A 7907-nucleotide genomic window follows, 5' to 3' on the forward strand; every position below is an offset into this window, starting at 1 on the left:
TTTTATGCAGAGATGTTGCCCTGCGGTCACCCCCACCGACTGCTTCTTGGGCTTCCTTTTGATTATGCATGCATTTTCCAACCGTCAGAGGTTGCCTTGCTCTCCCCGCATTTTCCAGATTGTGGCTAAAACAGCATCTGGAAAACGTGAGCAAAATCCACGGGAGAGCGAGGCGACCACTGACAGTCGGAAAAGGCATGCATAATCAAAAGGAAGCCCCAAAGCAGTCAGCAGGGGTGACTGTGGGGAAACAACCTCTCTACCCTGGGTCACCTGCATTAGCCAGTTCGTACCAACCAAGGAGCACATGTTTGGATCTTGCTGTATAGGGCCAAAATGGTGGTGGTGGGGGGGTTGCAATGAGCTCGCACGGTAAAATGCTCCCAAATGGGTGATCCGTTTTAGAATTTGGGCATTCACACTATGCTCTCAAGCACCCTTCCTCCTTCTTTCAAATAAGTTCTCAGGTGTATGTCAGCGATGAAGAATTGGTCAGATGGTCCTTCCAGCTGTGGCTTGTGTCCGAGATTTTTTTTAAAAAATAAAGTGTGCATGGTTGAAGAGTCAGTACAGATTCTCTACATGTGGGTTTTGCGATTTTCCCGATGCACCGGCCTCTCAGACTGGGTGTACTTTCTCTGCTCAGGGTTTCATGTGGCCCTTCTCTTGTCTGCATGCAAACCCAGCTATAAAACAAATGTCTGCATCAGGGCGCAACACAGCAAGTGGGCTCTCCACCAAACCAGCATCAATATAGCAATCGTTTAATTTTGCTTTCACTTTCTAAAAAAATAAATAAATAATAAAAATTAAAGCTACCCTACTTAGAAAGTCCATGCCACCTTCTGTTTCCAGGGTAGCAAACAATCTTTATATATCCTTGCAGAAAGTTTAGAGTGTATTAGAAGTTGACCCAGGGCAGGGTGGGGGAGGAATTTAGTTCATGTCCTGCAAAAATAGACCATGATGTTTGGCTGGTGTCTTTGGGAAGATGCCTGTTTGAAATAGCACACCTGGCTCAGTCATCCTTGTGCTGAATGTTAAATCAAGCTCTGTCCCAGGTTAGGGTTTGCTTTGCCCCTGAAGGGTACATTGGTGGCTCAGGTTTCGAGGACGGTGCATTTGGCACTTCCAGCCTCCATGGCATGGGCCGGTCAGGGCATAGAGTCGGTGGGGTCTCCTGTCTTTGAAATGTACTTATTTAGATCAGTGGAGGGGTACGGAGAGGCATGGCCAGCTGCTAAGATGAGATTTGGCATTCTGCTTTTTCCAGCCATCTCTCCATGTAGACTGTGAGTGTGTGATCTGTGCTGGGGACTCCTTTTTTGAGGAGGCAGGCAGGGAGGGGGGCACCGCAGATTCATTGCCCCCTTCCAGTCAGGCTGTAGCTGATGGCAGTGGTTGAAAGTGATTTGTCATGACACAGCTGTCCAGTTTTTGTTTGTTTTGGGGACCTCTCTGGATATCTCAGATTCAGTGTCCGCCCCCCACCCCCACTTCCAGAACATGAGCAGATTTTGCCTGGGGTGTCCAATGTGTGTCTCTGAATGGTGCTTCCTATCTTGATATCGTCCCCCTACCCCTTCCCATCTTAACAACGTACAACTTTGTTTTTGGAGATGTAAGATGGTGCTTAGATTTCTCTCCTTCCGTGTGAGAGATTATTATAAAATGGTTTTGTTTGGGGTTGTTTGTTTTTTCAAAGTCTTCCTAGCTTGGGAGCACATCTCTACCAAAAATGGTAAACCCCATTTTGAGCTTGTTAACCTCTGAGGATGGGTGCTTAGGATTATCTGTTGGAGAATCCTAAATGGCAGCATTCTGTGCTCACATTGTCCTTGGCTCAGAAGCCACAACAGCCAGACTTTGAGTTTCAAGTTACTAGTCCTCATTGAGGAAACTGGCTTTGTCTCTCGCTAGGGGTGGGTGGTGAAACTCCTAAATGCCTCTTGACATCCTCACAACCAGTCACTCTCTCTCAACATAGTATGTAGAAAACAATATATTTGGTCAAGTGTTTTTCTCTTCTTTCCCCCTTACCACCTTTATTTTTAACACTGTGTGAAGATTTCTAGCCCTGCCTTATCCAAAATTGTGTTAAATCTTTTTCTGCCTATCCCTGTTTTCTTTCTTTTCCTTGGGAAGCATCTGTCACGCAAACCCTTCTTGCATTTTGATACCACCTTTAGTTTTCTTTCTAGCTGCAAAAGGGGGAAGGGGGGAAATGGATGCAATTTTTTGACGATATCGCCTTCCTTTTTCCCCAGATAAGTCAAATGTTAGAAAACTGGTTAGTAACTTTTTACTGTGAAATCCTGTTTTTCTTTTTTATGAGAAAAATCAGTCCAGGAGAAACGATACCCCCCCTCTCCCAGTTACCATAGAAGACTGCCAAAGGATTGTGTTTTGAGATGAAGTCACCTTAACATGCTACTGAGGGATGAACACTCAGTAAGGGACTGGTTTAAAAACGAAACATAAAAAAAAACTTCAAAAAAACCCTTAAAAAAAAAAACCAAGCACTTTATTATATGTACCAGGTGAACTGATACAGCTTGATGGAACTTTTCCTTTGTAACACCTTGTTGATGCCAGAATTTTTTGTATTCTGTTTTGTAAGAATTTAATAAATGCATTGAAACACAGGAATGAGTCTTGTCTGTTTCTGAAAGTTACAGCAACATAAGTGGTGGGAATTGAGCCTGCTTGCCGAGCCTTTTTCCATCCCACCGCTGCCACCAAGTGGTGGGAATTGAGCCTGCTTGCCTCTTCTTATCCCACCGCTGCCACCAAGAGGTGGGGCTAGGGCTTGCTTGCCGAGCTTCTTCCCATCCCACCACTGCCACCAAGTTATGGGAATTGAGGCTGCTTGCCCCAAGCCTCTTCTCATCGCATTGCTGCCACCAAGTGAGGCAAGTGGAGGACCCACAAAGTGAGAAGTGTTTCTTTCCCTAGGCATAAGAGAGGTGGGCAGTCACTGCTATGTCCTGCTTTCAGATCTGTTCGCACATAGAGCTAACTTGTTGTGCCAGGAGAAGGTAAAACAGTGCCATACTTCAAAAAGTCTAGAAGTGACGTGATCCGGGAGTGTCATGGGCATGTGTCTGTGAGCAGACACGCACAACTGATTCAGATGCTCTGTCCTAGATTTGCTGGACATCTTGAACACATGTAGCTGCCTTATACTGAATCAGACCCTTGGTCCATCAAAGTCAGTACTGTCTACTCAGACCGGTAGCGGCTCTCCATTGTCTCAGGCTGAGGTCCTTCACATCACCTACTTGCCTAGTCCCTTTATCTGGAGATGCTGGGGATTGAACCTGCTAAGCAGATGCTCTCCCACTAAGCCACAGCTAGCAGTTAGCTTCCCTTTCTGGATTGGCTATTCGTTCAGTCCTCAAGATCGAGGACATCTTCTGGCCCACTTCAATAAGTTCTTCTTTTCACCTACACATTTCAGTGAACCCCATGGTGGCCCTTTCTGAAGGTAATTTATGTAGTTCAAAAAGTAGCTCTCCCAATGTGGAGTTGCTATTTTAAAGGATGCGGGTAGCCTGATAGATAATTCCGTTCCCCCCCCCCCGAAAAAACTCCTAGTGACTAGGAAATGTGGAAGCCCCTCTGCCACAGGGTTTATGAGTCACCCTGGGTGAGCAGGGAATCCCCCCAAAACACAACATGCATACATGACTCATTAAACATTGATTGGCGTCTTGGCAAGTGGGTGGTCTCCCATACACTGGTGTCTTAATTTTATTCTGTGAGAACAACAGTGGAGGCCTGAAAAAAATAAAGTTTTCCTGTTTGGACACAAAAATTGTCACACAAGTGAGTGTACCTAGAATCATAGAAACAGAGTTAGAAGGGGCCACCAGGGTCATCTAGTCTAACCCCCTGCACAATGCAGGAAATTCACAACTACCTCCCTCCACCCCCCCAGTGACCCCTACTACATGCCCAGAAGAAGGCCAAGATGCCACCTCTCATGATCTGCCTAAGGTCATAGAATCAGCATTGCTGACAGATGGCCATCTAGCCTCTGCTTAAAAACCTCCAGGGAAGGAGAGCTTACCACCTCCAGAGGAAGCCTGTTCTACTGAGATACTGCTCTAACTTAGAAAGTTTTTCCAATGTCTAGACAGAAACTCTTTTCATTTAATTTCAACCCGTTGGTTCTGGTATGACCTGGGGCAACAGAAAACAACTCGGCACCATCCTCTATATGACAGCCCGTCAAGTACTTGAAAATGGTTATCATATCCCCTCAGTCTTCAGGCGAAACATACCCAGCTCCTTCAACCTTTCCTCATAGGACTTGGTCTCCAGGCCCCTCACCATCTTTGTAGCCCTCCTCTGGACACGTCCAGCTTGTCTACATCCTTCTTAAATTGTGGTGCCCAAAACTGAACACAATAGGTGTGGTCTAACCAGAGCAGAGTAAAGCGATGCCATCACTTTGCGTGATCTGGACCCTATACTTCGGAGAGCAACTGCTCAGCCCCGCTGAATGCCATGAAACAGAATGGCTGCGTGATTATTTTTTTGCTGCCAAGGTGAGAGAAAATTGTTCCAGAAAAGAGCCAGAGAAAGTTGGGTGTTTTTCTCATTTCTTTTTTTTAATGTCAGTTAATAAAATATTTGTATAGAGCCCCAAAAATTCAAAATAGTGCAAAACATCTCACTTGTCATGCATCCATTGGCTGGTCACCAATGTTCAATCCACTTCAGATATGTACAGAACAGACAACATGGAACAATTTGCCAAGACGTGAATTAACTTGATTCAACTGTTCAAGGTTTACGGAGTGGGAGGGGGTTTTTTTGCTTCTATTTTTTTGTTTTGTTTCTTTTGCTTCAACCACATGCCAAACAAATCAGTGACGAAGAGGGAGAATCAGTCAAGAGGGAGATGGACAGGTGGACTGGGGGGGGGGGAGGTATCACAAACTGCCCCCCACTGGGGCTTCTTGCCTTTTGGCAGGGTCTTAGGGTAAGGGAGGCGTGAGGTCCGTTTGTGCAAAGGTGGACCTGAAAGGGAAGATTGGGGTCATTCTTGTGTTCGTTTTCTGACCAATGAAGTTTATAAAAGTTTGGGTGGGTTGCGTGCACGCGTGTGTGTGTAAACATTCAACTCAAATTCAGACACTTTGGTCCCGGCAAAGTTGTATTGAGAGAGATAGTTATTAAAAAAAGGTAGGAATATGGATCATTTGGAGATGTTGTGGGTTTTTTTTAGGTGGGGAGACCAGCCTAGAAAGGAAAAGACGTCGGTGGAACTTGGGGATTCGATCCTTGGAGGATATTTCGGGAACAGCAAATTGTGGGAGGCCTTCAATTTGGTCATAGCAGTTGTCAAAGCCTGCAGAAGACCGGGGTGCATAGTTTGGGAAGGAGAGATTTTACGGAAATATCTGCAGCTGCCTCAAGCTACAATTCTAGGATGCTTTTGGGAGAGTCACTGATGACTGCTGCTGATAAAGGCTTAGTGCATCGATAGGTCTGATCTCATACCTGATGGGAAAACGACAAAAGGGCAGGGTGAACCCAGCTAAGGGAGAAATGGGAAAAGAGCTGTTTTGGGGGCTAGGGAGACCGGGCGTGGGCACTGGTGACCCACCGTGCACCTGACGTGATCGCCAAAGTGGAAGGGCCAAGCCGGGTATGTGTGATTAGACCAGGGCAAGCGTGGGAAGTAGAGCCCTTCCCCTAGAGATGTGCCACTGGAGAAGAACATCCTGTTAGGAGGGCGGTCTCGCTAGCCCTCCCATCTTTGGTCTCCCCAGCTCTAACGGTCTCTGCCCCCCCAAGCTCCTGTCGCTGCCTGTTAGGCTTGCCATTAGGGTTGCTAACCTCCAGATCTCCAGGAGATCTGCTATTACAACTGATCTTCAGCCAATAGAGATCAGTTCACCTGGAGATGGCGAAGAGGAACCTGGCAACCCTGCTTGCCATCGCCAGAACACTTTGCATGAGGCCAGCCCCACTTGGTTTAATCATTAGGGTTGCCAGCTCCGGGTTAGGAAATGCCTGGAGATTTTTTTTTTTTGGGGGGTGCAGCCTGAAGGAGGGTGGGGTTTGGGGAGGTACTTCAATGCCATGGAGTCCGATGGCCAAAGCGGCCGTTTTTCTCCAGGGGAACAGATCTCTGTCACCTGGAGATCAGCTGTAATAGCGGGAGATCTCCAGCTAGTACCTGGAGGTTGGGAACCCAATTCATCAAACACCTCCTGAATCACGTTCCTTTGACGTCTCTGTAGTTGTGCACAGATTCAGTAGATTTTGGTATTACTAGGCACAATCGCTTGCCGTCAGAGGAAGGGAGTTGCATTTGCGTTCCAAGTGTGGGGAGCAGGTTCCTGCTCCAGTCTGATTGTCCTCATGTCATGCATTAACTGGCACAATTTTGTTCATCTCTGTGCCCACTTAGCAGCTGGAGGCCTCCTGGGCATGCACAGAGCGCTTTTCTCCACCCCAACCCACCCATCTCTACATATCACTAGGCATCCTGTACACCAAGGGTCTCCAATCTTTTAAAGCAGATTTTTTTTTTTTAAATCTGCATAGCCATCAAATCTCCAAGTCAATCAGAAGCCTAGCTGGGCAAAAGCCCTACCTTACCCCACTATGGTTGCCAACCTCCAGGTACTAGCTGGAGATCTCCTGCTATTACAACTGATCTCCAGCCAATAGAGATCAGTTCACCCAAAGAAAATGCCCACTTTGGCAATTGGACTGTATGGCATTGAAGTCCCCTCCCCAAACCCCACCCTCCTCAGGCTCCTCCTCGAAAACCTTCCACCGGTGGCAAAGAGGGACCTGGCAACCCTAACCCCCCCCAACAACCCTGCCTCTGTCATTTGTAACACGGCAAGCCGACAGACCCATAAGTAGAACTCCAGGTGTGTGGTTGGCCATAAAAATCGACCACAGTATCGGTGGGGAGGAGGGCAATATGGACTGGGGCTGGGGCTAGGGTTGCCAGATCCCTCTTCGCCAACAACGGGAGGTTTTTGGGGCGGAGCCTGAGGAGGGCAGGGTTTGGGGAGGGGAGGGACTTCAATGCCATAGAGTCCAATTGCCAAAGCGGCCATTTTCTCCAGGTGAACTGATCTCTATCGGCTGGAGATCAGTGGTAATAGCAGGAGATCTCCAGCTAGTACCTGGAGGTTGGCAACCTTAGGCAGAGGGGAGTTATCTCTTCCCCCCAGTTCCCCGATCAAACAAGTCCTTCCCTGGTGTGCTATTTCTCGGGGAGGGGGAATGGACCAAGATGCCCCCTCTCATTCCTGTTGTTTTTTTCTCCTGGACTAAAAGCAACCCAGAGTATGTGCGTGGGGTGTGTGTGTGTAGTTTTCACTGGGGAACCTGTGTGTGCGTGTGCGGGGGGGGGAGAGTTAACCCCCCTTTTGCCAGCCCTATTTCCCCCAAAACCATATTGCCCCCACCCCAAGCATGAGCCTGTTTGCAACTGAGCCTCTGCATGAGCCAGTCTATTGAAGCAGAAGCAAATTCCTTTGGAGAGCTCCTTGGCCGGCAAGGGGTCGGCTTGTGCCTTTGCCAGGGATGCGGACAGGCTCCTCGGCTCCCTTGTCCAAGAATGGTGTGCTCTTGGCAGGGGGGGAAGGCTGAGGTGTGGAAAGGGGGTGGTGGTCACCTCCACGGGTGTCTCTGCCTGCCCTTCCACAAACAGGTGCCTTCCCCCTCTTGAGAATGGGGGGTGGGATTTGGCAATTTTGCAGCGATCCTTGGCAGTGGGAGCAAGCTCCCAAATTGAGGGGTTTTTTGGGGGGAAGGGGAGAGGGGAAAGATTTGCAAACTCTATGGCTTTGACATGGCTGTATAAAAGAGGAAGAGGGGAGGAGAAAGGCGATTCTAGCAGCATGTGGGTGGAGGGGAGAGGAAGGGGA

This window comes from Euleptes europaea, chromosome 2, assembly GCF_029931775.1.
Source record: "Euleptes europaea isolate rEulEur1 chromosome 2, rEulEur1.hap1, whole genome shotgun sequence".
NCBI lineage: Eukaryota > Metazoa > Chordata > Lepidosauria > Squamata > Sphaerodactylidae > Euleptes > Euleptes europaea.